The sequence below is a fragment of the Seriola aureovittata genome, chromosome 15 (genome assembly GCF_021018895.1).
Source record: "Seriola aureovittata isolate HTS-2021-v1 ecotype China chromosome 15, ASM2101889v1, whole genome shotgun sequence".
NCBI classification, from domain to species: Eukaryota; Metazoa; Chordata; class Actinopteri; order Carangiformes; family Carangidae; genus Seriola; species Seriola aureovittata.
Genome location: NC_079378.1, coordinates 15900488 through 15913617, shown reverse-complemented (window position 1 = coordinate 15913617; position 13130 = coordinate 15900488). Strand labels below are relative to the sequence as shown.

General features: G+C 41.2%; 1 protein-coding gene across 5 annotated transcripts in view; it reads right to left on the bottom strand.

Annotated features, from left to right (window-relative positions):
• The window catches only part of LOC130181952 (serine/threonine-protein kinase PAK 3), a 42022-nt gene that overhangs the window by 18750 nt on the left and 10142 nt on the right, over window positions 1-13130 (bottom strand). For 2 of the 5 annotated variants that reach the window (XM_056396430.1, XM_056396435.1), the window contains exon 1: window positions 10538-10735. The exons of 2 other annotated variants lie outside the window; for them this stretch is intronic. The gene's annotated coding sequence lies outside the window, so the exon portion shown is untranslated. Of the gene's footprint in view, window positions 1-10264; window positions 10404-10537; window positions 10736-13130 lie in introns of those variants that run through there. One more of the 5 variants, XM_056396434.1, reaches the window with a different exon arrangement.

Here is a 13130-nt window from a genome sequence, read left to right as displayed (position 1 = left end):
AAGATTACATCAGTTGCACTCATGAGAAACTGCTGATTTAATCCTCCCCAAGACAGATTTATGTAAAAGGTGACTCACTCCTGTCAGATTGGTAAACTATACTAATAAAAGTTACTTGTTGATCCATCTTGGCTGGAGGGCACGCACTATGTTTGTGAAACCAGACAGCTACAGACAAAGACTTCATGGTCTTAATGTACTGATACATTTTTAAGATTGTTTCCGGGTGTATTTCCAGGCTCTCATGGGATATATACTGGTGGTGGGGGTGAGCCTCCTGGCAGTTTCTACCGTGCTGGGTGAGTTCCAGGTGAGAGACCAGACAACTGCAGCAAACAGGTTCTCTTAGGTTGGAGGTTAGGCGTGTCAGCGACAACAAAACCTGGTGGAACTGCGCTGTTTGCAGAAGAATGTCACAATGTTGACAAGCTGAAGCAACAGGGAGCTGCTGACAACATGGCTATCATACCAACATAACAATAAGTGTATAGAAGACATAGTGGGAACTCAAAATGAACCCAAATTTAGTTAAAGGATATAGTATAGGATATAATAGAGCACCACAAGAGGCTAAGTCAGGAAATCTTGACCTTTAGAGCGAGAGTTGAGCTTTCAATTTTCCCCATGCTGGAAAGGAATGGCTTTAAAATGCTTTTTAAAGGGTTGATTTAAAATGCAAGGTGTGGACTGAGGCTACATGTTCACGAAAATAGCAATGAAACCAACTGAGTCTTTATTAGCTGATACAAGGTAGCTCACAGCTCATCTTAGCTTCAAAACTACAAAAATAATAAAAAAAAATACATTCATATCCCCAGAAATCATATCAGATTATTCACTGAGAGAAAGACAATCACTGTAACACCTCCAGCTTTTCAACAGCATTAAAAAAGCATTCAAATGCTGTGCATAATCCCCTACATATATCCACCTTGTCTGGAGTCCATTGTCTACAGACTAATGCAGCTGTGACTGATGCCTCTGTTAAGCCATTAACATAATCTTGGGAACACATTGTTGCCAGCTACAGTTTGTCATGCAGCTTTCAGCTTTTTAGTAGTCATGCAGAGAAGTGGCTTCACCAACATGTGCACATGGCACAAGCAAGACCTGACAACAGTAGCTGGGATCTAATCAATCAGGTCACTATCTGGTCAGCAGATACAGTGGGAGAGAAATCAATGGCTGCAACATCAAATAATGACGAGGTGTCAGGAGGTTTTGAATCCTTTGAAAATGAAATGGATATTTTCTCGAGCTTTCTTGGGTGTTTCACACTGTACTCCTTCACTTCATCGATTCTCACGTCCTCCTTGGGACAGCATACACTTACATAAAGCAGTGCAGGTAAAGCGCATGCTCATAAATATGATAGTTTCAGCCATTGGAGAGCAGTGTGGCTGAACGAAAAAAACTCTTCAGCGTCTCTGGTCATTTCTATATCAGGCAACAGCGAGAATCCGCGGCACTAGCTGAAAAATATAAAACCACAAGGAACTGAGTGGTTTTATATTTAACAAATCTCTCACTCTGGTCCTCGCCACTCTGTGGCTATTTGGCTAATCACCTGACATGCTGGATGCCGGGCGGTCAGACGGCTAAAGATGGCAGATTCATGGAGGCCCAGACATCACTGATTCTTCACTCACATAAAACACTGACCTATTTACTGTGCACACTGACAGACAGGCAGGCAGTCAGTGAGAGCACTGTCCCTGAAACAAGCAGCTCCTATTTCTGAAAACACACATAGGCCAGTCTTTCAACATCATAAATCAACTCTACGTCTGTCTTTTGACTGATACTGAGATAGTGTTATGAGGCTCCACTATTCCAGCACACTAGAAAAAAAAAAAGAAAAAAGAGGCTGTAAATGTAAACCAGGAAAACTGCAGCTGTAACGCTGACACACGAGATGCTAATTTGTCAGAAATTAAAACCCCAAACCTCATTCTACTTGGCTTGTTGTGGTAGGATGTGACATTTTGACAGCGATATGAGGATGTTCAAGTGTCTCAAAAACACACACAGACCCACCACAGACACACCAGCTCAACTCACATATTACTGGGGATGTTTTCACATTTCTCCTCCATAAAATATTAATCTATCCAAGAAGAGCAGGCATTTTCTCTGCTCTTTCAAACATTAATGCTGAATTTGAATGGCTAACACAGGAAGAGACTCTAATCTTGAGCCCATGGCGGCCCAGTAATGGCCCCCGCGGTGGGGGGAGGGCTCCATAAGCCTGGCTCTTCATGCCCCTGATTAGGACACGCTCTCTGTTTGACTTGGCTTTAGCTTTGGCTGTGCTTCTTTGAAGGATGCTGATTACTTGGATGGGATGGACAGCTAGAGGACATTCAAAGGATAAGGAGGTAGGGGGGAAACTCCATGGCCACAGTTTACCATTGTTATCTCCTTTATCTTGGTGTGTACTGACCACCGCAGAGTTTTTAGAAACACTGAGACAGAAAGACAAGAGCAGTTCACCTGAAAAACATCATATAACACAAGCACACACCAACGCAAAGAAAACAAAAGAACCCCACAATAAAACAAAACACAGACACTTCACCCAGACATTAAAGCACTGGAGGCCACCGACACACACATTTCAACATGCTATAAACACTCCTCTCTCACATGGTTGGTCTGTCAAGGTCAGACTAAAACACACACACAGCCACAGTGTAGATGCCACGGAGTGCCATCCCCCTTTAATTTCAAATGGAGAGAGAGGGAGGAGGAGGAGGAGGAGGAGGAGGAGGAGGAGGAGGAGGAGGAGGTCGGTGTTCAATTCTGTTAAAAAGGACTCTGAAAGGGGCATGAGGAGAATTAATCGTCACAAGATCAAAACCTCATGTGGTCAAACATGCCACAGCATCCTCATAGAAATGACCTCATCTCCTTTTATTTCTTTTGTTTGTTTGTTTTAGTTTATAGAGATATTAAAATTAAATATAAAGGAAAAGGGATCCAATGCTGTGATATCATCTGACTTCGCATTTACATCTGATGGTTATTGTGTTATTATACAGATATTTTGAAGCATTCTTGTAAAGATGAATTATTTTTTACAGGCTTTTGAACTCACTCATCTACTACACCAGAGTTTGTGTTCAGCCACAGACCTGGACTTAATGTCTGAAAAAAACTAAACAATAACCATACATATGCTTTTTCACTTTCTTGTTCAGGTGAAAAGATTGATACCAGATGCAGCTCTGAAGTTCACTAATCAACACATTATATCTTGTTTGTTTAATCTCCAACATGTTATTTTTACAATTCAGTTTTTGCACTGATGAAGACAACAAAGAATATGTCAGCATTACTTTGTCTGTGAAAAATTACACTGTTTGATACTTAATCCGTAGATGAGTGTCTAACAGAGCTTTGACATTGTGATAGCATAAAGTCATAAAGTCAACATCCAAAACGTACGGTACATTGAACCTGGAATTTCCAAAACATCTGAATCCTGGCCACTGTGGCGTCATACAACTGATCACTGTGACTGTAGTTTCTGTGCTATAAAAATTTCTGCTTTAGAAGCTTTTGTCTGACGAGGCTCCACCTCTTCGGTTTGGTTCCCCTCCTGCAAAAAACTCACTAACTCTGCTTTGCATACAGCTGCCAACGTTTTGTTCATGAGAGGGACAAGTCACAACTACCTCATGAGTTTTCTTATAAGAGGCGGCAGGTGAGACAGGGGTGTATAAGTTTTCTTGCCTTACACAAGTTGTCGGTTTAAAGTTCATGAGGAAAGCTGAATTTTAGAAACTGTTTTGTGACAATGTTTTTGCAACAGTTTTTAATAAACATCTATATACAGACCGACAATGAATATAAACTCAGTAACTCAATATTGATTCAGTTCCTGTCACCTTTCGGGAAGTGCAGAATCATCTCTTTCATCGCTTGTTAATTGCCTCACAGCAGTAAAATCATGTGTTTCATTACCAAATAAAAAATTCAAAGTCAAACTTTTTCTTTCAACTTCTATTTTTAGCTGATACACACGCCTTGGGGGAAAGCCATGAAAATGTTGAACATGAACATCTTTTAATCATGTTGGTATAAAAGGCTTATACCCGTTCATAATATGCCAACTAGAGCATGATTACACAATATCAAAGGCAAACCTAAATGGATGCAATAGCAGCTCTTCCACGTTAAATGTCCATTCACACTGACCCCTCAGAGATCTGACAAACTATCAGCTCACATATAATATATTACAGACACTTCAATTTATTCAAGCAATCATGTAGTTATTCAGTCCTATTTTGCACACAGCACAGAGCATAAATGTCTCTAATAAGTAACCAGTGATCTATTATTAGCCGCCACCCAGATGTCTGTGTCTGATCTTGTTTTCGCTTTCGTCACTCTATTTTCCTGGATTGACTGGAGAGCTCTAGATAAACTGTATGTTATTGTAGCTTAAGCGTACTGGTGACTTTTTTATTTTTTTTATTACACTCATATTATTTACTGTTCTATTTCCTTGCAAATCACACAAAAATTACGCCGCAATGAAACTGGGTCATATTAGAAAACTTGAATTTTCTATTGTGGATATAAAGATGAAAGAAAACTAAGGTCCTACACTCCACAGGACTAAATCCACCACATATCTCAGGTCGAGCAGTTTGAGTTGAGATGTAATCCGCTTTAAAATTACACAGTGTTTTCTGATCCGATCCTCATTTAATCTAAATTAGATGACTGCAATGCACCTTTTGTTTGGCTGTTAAAATTCTACATTGATCTTGTCCAATGCTAATCAGCAGCAACACTAATGAGAGTGAAAAACGCGGTGATAAGAACCTGCTTTATTTTCTCTTAGTGCTCGCACTAATTGCTCTCAGATTGAAAGGATTCATTGGTCCTACCACACAATATCTCCCTAGTTGACTTACTTACTATTAAGTAAAGCCTCTGCTCACAGGGTGTGCGATAACGTTCCTCATATTCAAAACAAAGCAGAAGAAGGCAGCGCAGCCCACACTCAAGACCCATTTATTCCCTGCAGACTGCAATCCACCATGACTCTCATTTTACCAGGCATCATCCTTTCCCAAACTCCCCTGCTGTGGAGGCCTGAGAACTCACTCTGTCATTTAATATTTAGCTCTAGTGAACCCGCCCCAGCGCTGCTCTCTCATGTCAGACAAACCCTATTTTTCTTCAACCTGCCACATTATTATTCTCATTTTCAAAAGATTCTTGTACCAATGTCTCAAAATAATAGTTTCCGTAAGTGGTTTCCAAGGTAATTTCAGAAGCTGTGTGCACACATCTTTTTTTTTTTTTTTTTTTTGTTTTGATGATGACATGTCAGCAGCAGCAGTAAACAATATTAAATTAAAAGACAGAAAATAACACTATGGAGCAGTCACAGCTGACAAAACTGCTGTGCGCCGTGTTCTGACAGTTTGAGCTAGCAGTGGAATAAAAGTGCTTTAAAGTGAAGCAATTTATTCTGTCAGGTGGGGAATTTCTATCAAAAAGGAATACCAGTAATATTAATCTGCTTTAAAAAAAAAAAATGTCAGCTCAACTGGACAAAAGCTATTGATAAAATTAGAAACATTATTTTTAAGCTAGTTTATATGGCGGCTTGTCTGTTCTGAGACAAGGCCTGATTTTATTCAAAGCAAATTTCTCTAACTGGTACTTTATTCTGATGGGTATTTCCTGCCTGACAGAGCCAATGCATTATACCACCAGCTTTCCTATGCCTCCTGACAGAATGAGCTGCCCTTTCTCCAAGCACATTTGATAGTCCATCTTAAAATGTGAAGTATTTTGATGTATTTCATGCATTAAAGTTCTTCTCCTGCACTTGTATACAAGATCTCAGATATTGTAATTATGAGTTGCTGCTCTCTCAGGTGTAAAATAAAGACACGGGATAGATGCAGAAGTTTGTGGTTGCCCATGGCTTAGTCCAACTGAATAGCTTGAATACCTTTTCAATGTATGCTGTCTTTACTTGATGGTTGATAGTAGAGGTCTCCAGGAAACAGAATGATATTGCAATTATAAAATCAAGTGCCAAGGCCACAGGGATGCCCAAAACCTCAAACATGTCTTACACTTTTGACATTCCAAATAAACCTCATAATTTTACCTTATGTTGGTGGCTGTAATCTATGAATACATGAATGGACTGAATACACTGTGAGTAACGAGCCGTAAAACACATCTGTTTTCAAGATGACAAGCCAGAGATACTGACGGTTCCCTGTTGGTTGATACGTCTGGCGCATTCTCAAGCATCTCTGAGTTTCCCACGAGGACTATTCAGAAATCAGACAGGTTTGGTTTCATATTATCAAAAAGATGAGCAAATCCCACTACAATTACCTCTGGAACCAAACTATACATTGACTGCTTATTCTTTATCAGTTGCTAATGACCTCTCCATCTCCAATAAATATGTGAGCACCAAGCACAGGTAAGGCTGCTTATCTTGTATTATCTGCTCTCCAGGTACCAATGTGTTTTTTGTTTTTTTTTTTGGTTTTCTTGCATTAGTGTGGCATGGGTGGGCACGTTTGAGTGCCAGCTGGAGGCAGAGAGGGGGAGTGGATTCCCTCCTGCCATGCCAGCTGGTGCACCTTATCTGAGTCAAGTTGAAAGGGTTAAAACACACCCACTGAAAGGGAAGACGGCAAAACACCAAAGGAGCATGTCCATGTTCTCACTCTCTACAGCATTTTCTCCAGCAACGTGTAACGTTTCCATGTACAATAAGATACTTTTGAGTTCTAACCTCAGGAGATACAGTGCAATGGTGAGGAGGTGTGAATTTATACCAGCTAAAGCAATTATTTCTATACCATAGATGAAACAGTCACCTTGCACACCGCATCTGAGGTCATGGCAGTCTTTGCCTTCTCTGAAAACTCTTCCCTACTTGATAGCCTCCAACATCTTGCTGCTCTTTCTGCAGCCTGCTCGTCTTCAAACAAATTCAAGTCCAGATGCTCAGTCCTCCTGCAACTCTCGACCCAGTGAAACTTGTTAATCTCTTAAACCCCCTGAACCCTTTCCTCCTCTGCAACATTTCATCCTTTTATTCTCCACAGTCTCCATCCATCTGGAACGTCTTCGCCCATTGCATCATCTTACTGTAAAGACTTTAACACCTCTTACTTTCTGGAACCTTGAATCCTCCCAAGACGTTTCTCTGACTATCTTGACGCCACGTTTGTAATTTGAGTTTGATACTTCGGAAACAGAACAAGTCGCACGAGGACTGTCTATATTTGTAGTACACACAATGAGACGACGGATAAACGCACACACAGACACACAGACAAGCAACCCTATTCTAAGTAGCTACAGACATCAAGTAGGGAGATTACGGAGGGAGCTGTGTCAATGTGTCAGTGTGTGAGTGTTTCCTCTGTCTCTCTCTCTCTCTCTCTCTCTCTCTCCCTGTCTCTCTCCATCCATCTCTCTCACTTACTCCCCCTCCTCTTTCTGAGACAAAATGGCCAGATGGCTTCCAATCCTAGATGCTAATCCACAACACACAGACTGTAGCTCTGACACACCTACCACAAGAGTACTGCTCCGATCTAGACGGCTGTGCCCTTAAAACACGTGCACAACACACACACACACAAACACACAAGCACACACACACCCCAACATGAGACCACTACACATTCATAAACTGTCAACAAGAGTCCTGAATGATAACTCCACTTAACAATAGCAACACAACTTACCCAGAGTAAGTCCTCAACAGATGGAGGCCTACTTGTATGTGTTGTGTGTGTGTGTGTCCTATACTATCATATTTCAGCCAGCCCAGTTAGCAGGCTACTGGCCAAGATGAGGTCCTGTGTCTACTGCTTTTGTTAGCTGAGGTGAGGTAAGAGAAGCTGTGTGTGTTGGGTTACACCGGCCAACGGAAAACATGGGGAAGCCCAGAATGGCACGCTAATACACAGGGAGACAAACAGGCAGACATACTGAAAAAAGAAATGTTTTACATGTTCTCGGTGCACAAATGAAGTGCTGCTTTTACCATGTGTCCTCTATGACCATGTTAAATAAAAGCGCATGACATGAGGTGGCAGATTAGATTAACTGTTTCATTTTGGTCACCCAGGTCTGGGCAGATGATCCTATTGAAAACATAAATAAAACAAAGTAAAATGAAACATCTACTAGTACATTTATCCAAGTGCCAAACAGATAAGGATGTCCAGGTTAGCTAGTATTGCCTGAGAAATCAAGCTACAATAAAATCATTCATTATTTAAGCAAAATGAAGAGAGAAAAGTCAAAACCCCAGTTTATAACAGTGAAAAGAAACTGTAAATGATGCGTATCTCTTTTCTGTGATGATTTAGTAAATGATTTTCTTTTCCACGTTTCTCTCCATTCAGTCTTACAAGGCCATTCAATCTAATGCTGGTTGTTCACTGAATATGAATAATAAAGGTAATGGATGTCTTGGTTAGTCGGTCATAAAGGTCAGTTGTGAAAACATTTGCATCAAAGCTAAACCACAATAAACTTGGATGTTGCCTGCAGAACATGTGTTTACACTATAAACGGTATACTGAGAGGTGCAGGTTTACTTTTATTCTGAGGAACACAGAATGCAAGGTGTATGAGAGCAGTCACATCATCACATGTTGAGTAGCAACAGCTTCTGCCTGTGTTTTGTCTTTGCACATATGAAATTTTTATGAGGTGCATGCAACCTATGCAGAGACAATAGCCTATACAGCTACATGAATACTTTCAAATGACGGCGAGCAGCCCTGCACAAACCCATATAAAGACATATAAAATGCAGAGCTTTTAACTGAAAATAAAGGTGTGATAAATATATATCGGATGTGGCATGTGGTGCATAGTGTCTACAGTCCAGAGAGGAGACCAATTATCCAGCAACAGTTTCACAGAACAGGACATAAAACACAGCTTTTCTGTCTGATTGTCTCTATACCTGACACTGCATTAGATTACCACTGTACGCCTGGTGTCTTTTCTGCCAAGACTAGTGCTGTGTAATAATGTGCTGTACTAGCACAAACTATTTTATGCACTGACAAAATTTTCTGTGAGTTTTAAGTAAAAACAACAGTAAAGATGATAAAATTATGTTGTTAAAATGGAAAAGGACAAAGGAGGGGGCACGGTGGTGGTGTTTATGGACAGTTTAGGTTTTAGCCAATTCATATTTCAATGCAAAAATACAGCACAAACCCGTGGATGAGCACAGTGAAAGAAGGATAGAGTGCAGTCATGGTGTAGGATGTCCAGACAGACAGATTAGTGATGAATGGAAGGGCATGGATGTGTATCAATATAACAGGCCAACGTTCGAAGGGAGTAGCACCTTCAGTATCCCATCCCCCAATTCCCCTCTACAATCATTTCACCCTCCCTCGATCACTGACATGACTCCCTAACATCCCCTTTTCACACGACAGCCAGACAACAGGTCTCCCATCAGGCCCTGCTTCTCACAAACCGGAGGATGACTGCGCTTCCTGGGAGAGGAATCTCTCACTCCCTCTACGTTGGCTCTGACACCACAATCTAAATGAGCAGCAGTGATGGGGAGACACACATTCAGCTCGTACTGTAGCCAGTCCTTCCATCCTCCTCCTCCACCAACGATGGCTGTGGAAGAATCCGTGGCAGAACAGCTCAGCTTTCACAGGACCGGCCCCCACCCCCACTCCGATCCCCAATGAAGTCAGGTGACCAGATGTTGTATATCTCCCTGTCACTACAGCCGCCATGAAACCGCTACACACATCCATGTTAAAGGCAGGAGACAGAGGCATGTCTCTGCTGTCTGTGTGTGTGTGTGTGTGTGTGTGTGTGTGTGTGTGTGTGTGTGTGAGTGTGATCACTGAAAGACAGAAATGGAAATAAAAGCCATTTCTTCGTGAAACCCTACCTAGAAAGACCATAAGTGAGGCAGTGCAGAGATAACAAAAGAGCATCCATCAGCATATTAACCATCCATCACCCCCCACCCTATCCACAGCATATACAGCTCAGATCCATCCGTCAGCCTCGGGTCTACAGACCCAAAATAGCATTGCCTCTTTTTTGTTCCAGTGTTGCCACTGCAGCTGCTGCATTTCTCCAGAACTGACACACACACACACACACACACACACACAAACAAGGCCTGTACAAACGCCACCATTGATTCTAACACCTCCCCATCAATAAAGATGCTATTTGTGAGGCACGAGGGAGTACATACAGAGATGATGTGATGCAGAGGGGGGTATATGATCATAGAAAAAATATCCAGCCCATCTGATGCAGGCATCCATTTCCATCTCGCCCTCACGGACAGACTGCTGATGAAACAGCTGCCTCCTTAGCAGGGCAGAATGCAGAATGGAAGAAAAAAAAAAAAAAAGGCTACAAAGCACCCCTACATACACAGCCTCCCCCTCCTCCTCCTCTCTTCTCCTCCCTCCTCTGCCTCCCCCCTCCACATCCCCTATCGCATACACAGAGAGGGAATTACCTGAAATATGTCTTCACATTCTCTTGCTCAGTCTTTCGCCTTTGAGCCTGGAGCTGTGGTAGATTCATCGTCAACCGTACAGTCCTAATGACAGTGTAAAGGCAGGATTGCCATTCTCTTGTCAGACCAGTTCCTGACCCTAAAAGCAAGCTTGTTCGGCAGGCTGGATGCTTCACTGGCTGCTCACTGTTCCCTAGCCCATGATGTCATCCACCCAGCTTTGCCCATTGGCTGAGAGGCTGAATATTAATGCAGGCAGCAGGTCTGGGGGAGGAGGCAGCCAACGGCCAGACAGACTTGGTTTTCTGTTTAACAGACCAAACCTGCTGAGTGAGAAGGCTAGGAGGGAGGAATTATGTGTCCTGATCAAAAGCTTTTCTTTTGCAGACTTGTAAAGCAGGGGTCTATGTTGCTATAGCTATAACTATAGTTTCACTATGTGTAGACTGCATGAAAGAAAACAATATATAACTAAGTATAAATAGTGAAAATATAAGAATTTGCAAGTACAAAAGTAGTAAACAACTAATCACATGTTGAAATGTGATTAAATGTAATTAGGATCCCTGTATATTACTCAAATGTATCACAAACACCTAGTGATCTTTGATATTTGGTTATCGTAGATGGAATAGTACAGCTTTATTTTGTGTAGGAAAGGGGGATTCTTTCCTTTCAGAGTTATCTTAGTCCACAAAATAAACAGAAACAACAAATCTCTGCCGATTCTGGCTAAAGTTAGGTAAGGTAAGGCTTTCTATTTTCTTTTTTTAGAAGGTAATCGCTGCTGATGAGACCCAGCCACGTGCATTTCATCTTTTTCTTAAGATGTTGAAGATTTTGCAAACCACAGACTCAGACATGAATACTTGATAACAAAAAAATGTAATTTAAAAGAGAATAATATTCTGGTCCACTGATAACTTACATGTGCACATCACTAAAATATTACTAATACATCATATAGGATCATTGTACTTTGATCCAACGTTGCTAATTAACTGTAATGCAACATTTTCACCTATTTGAATTTTTTCCTTATCTTGAAGTGATACCGACTTTTTAAAATGAAAAGAAATCTTTTCTCGATTTTATGATGTATCTGCCAAACACCAACAGATTTCTGATAAAAGTGAATATAAGTGTAAAAAGGTTCATACGCAGGCGGAGACGACAACCACAATGCTCACTGCATTTGCCCTAATTTGCCTATGATGTCATCTTTTTCTTCTATCTCACCTGCGATTGGCTGACTGTCACAGCATCTGCTCAGTCTCATGGCTAGTGCTTCTAGCCCAAGGTGGAGGCCTATCTGAGGCTCTGTGAATCATGGCTGGTTGTCCTGACAACCCCTGTAATGTCGATTCCTTGTCGGAGAGTAATATGGCTGTTCTGTGACAGTGTTCAGTCAAATGGAGAACCCGATAATCACAAGAAGACAATGTCCCTTATAATCCTTTATTTACATCAGAGGTTGGCCTTTGTGATGTTTTACATAAAAAATGGAGCTTTGAAAAAAATTGGATTAGTATACAATAAATGTTGGTAGTTGGTTGTTCTTTTTATTTTTTTGTAACAAGCATATGAAACTTTCTGAAGTCTTGGGGATTTAAGATACATTAAAAATCAGAAATAATCCCATACACATCTTTTTTTTGACAGTTTCCTCCAGCTTTACAGACTATATTGCAAGACCAGATTAAACCCTGCCAACATAGATGAGAAAAAGAAATGCAAAATGTAAATTTAGCTCAGCAGTGGCACAAAAAACATTTTAAAGCAGAGAGGAGGTTTTGCTCTGTCTCCTGACAGCAGACACGAAGGATCACTGTACACTTACACAGAGGCAGTGAGGCAAAGTTAATAGACAAAAATGTCAAAATGCTCCTGGATCTGAGATAACAAGACAACAAGACAACAAAACAACGAGAAAGCCTTGAAAACATGAAAAAAACTGCATTTGGATAATGTTGGCCTTTTCAATGTTATCATTTCTGGACATCTATATTATATCCAAGTCTCTTTTTTTGTCAGATTTTGCCAATCCAGTCCACCCACGAGTTTAAAACAGCAGCAACCACCACTTCATTCATTTTCTATGCTTATGACTTCATCACATGTGACTGTAATTGTGAATAATCAGCATCACAGTGCGGCTGCCACAGCAGGCATTTGGCTGATGGAGAGGAAATACAGTGGTGAGGTCAACTGTCCATCACAGGTCCAACACATGATTAGACAAACACTCTCAAACACGTGACTATTTAACCCAAAGGCCTTCGGATTCGAGAGAAATCCATACAAACACAGAAACACGCAAACTCCCCCCTTGAGGTGACCGTGCTTCCCCGAGGATTGATCAATTCGCGTCTTTGGTATTCTCAAATATCAAAGGCTTGTTTCTTTTTCCACGGATCGACTCATGTCATTGCATAATGAGTTTTCTTCCAAAGTTATAAATGGCTGTTAGTTCAATTACTGTAACCCATCAGTTCCTGTGCGCACTTCAGGTCAGTCCCCTTCAGCCAATCAACAGGGTCGGCCCAAACATTTAAGTGGCCCTGGCCAGAATCCTGACCCACCACTCAACAAA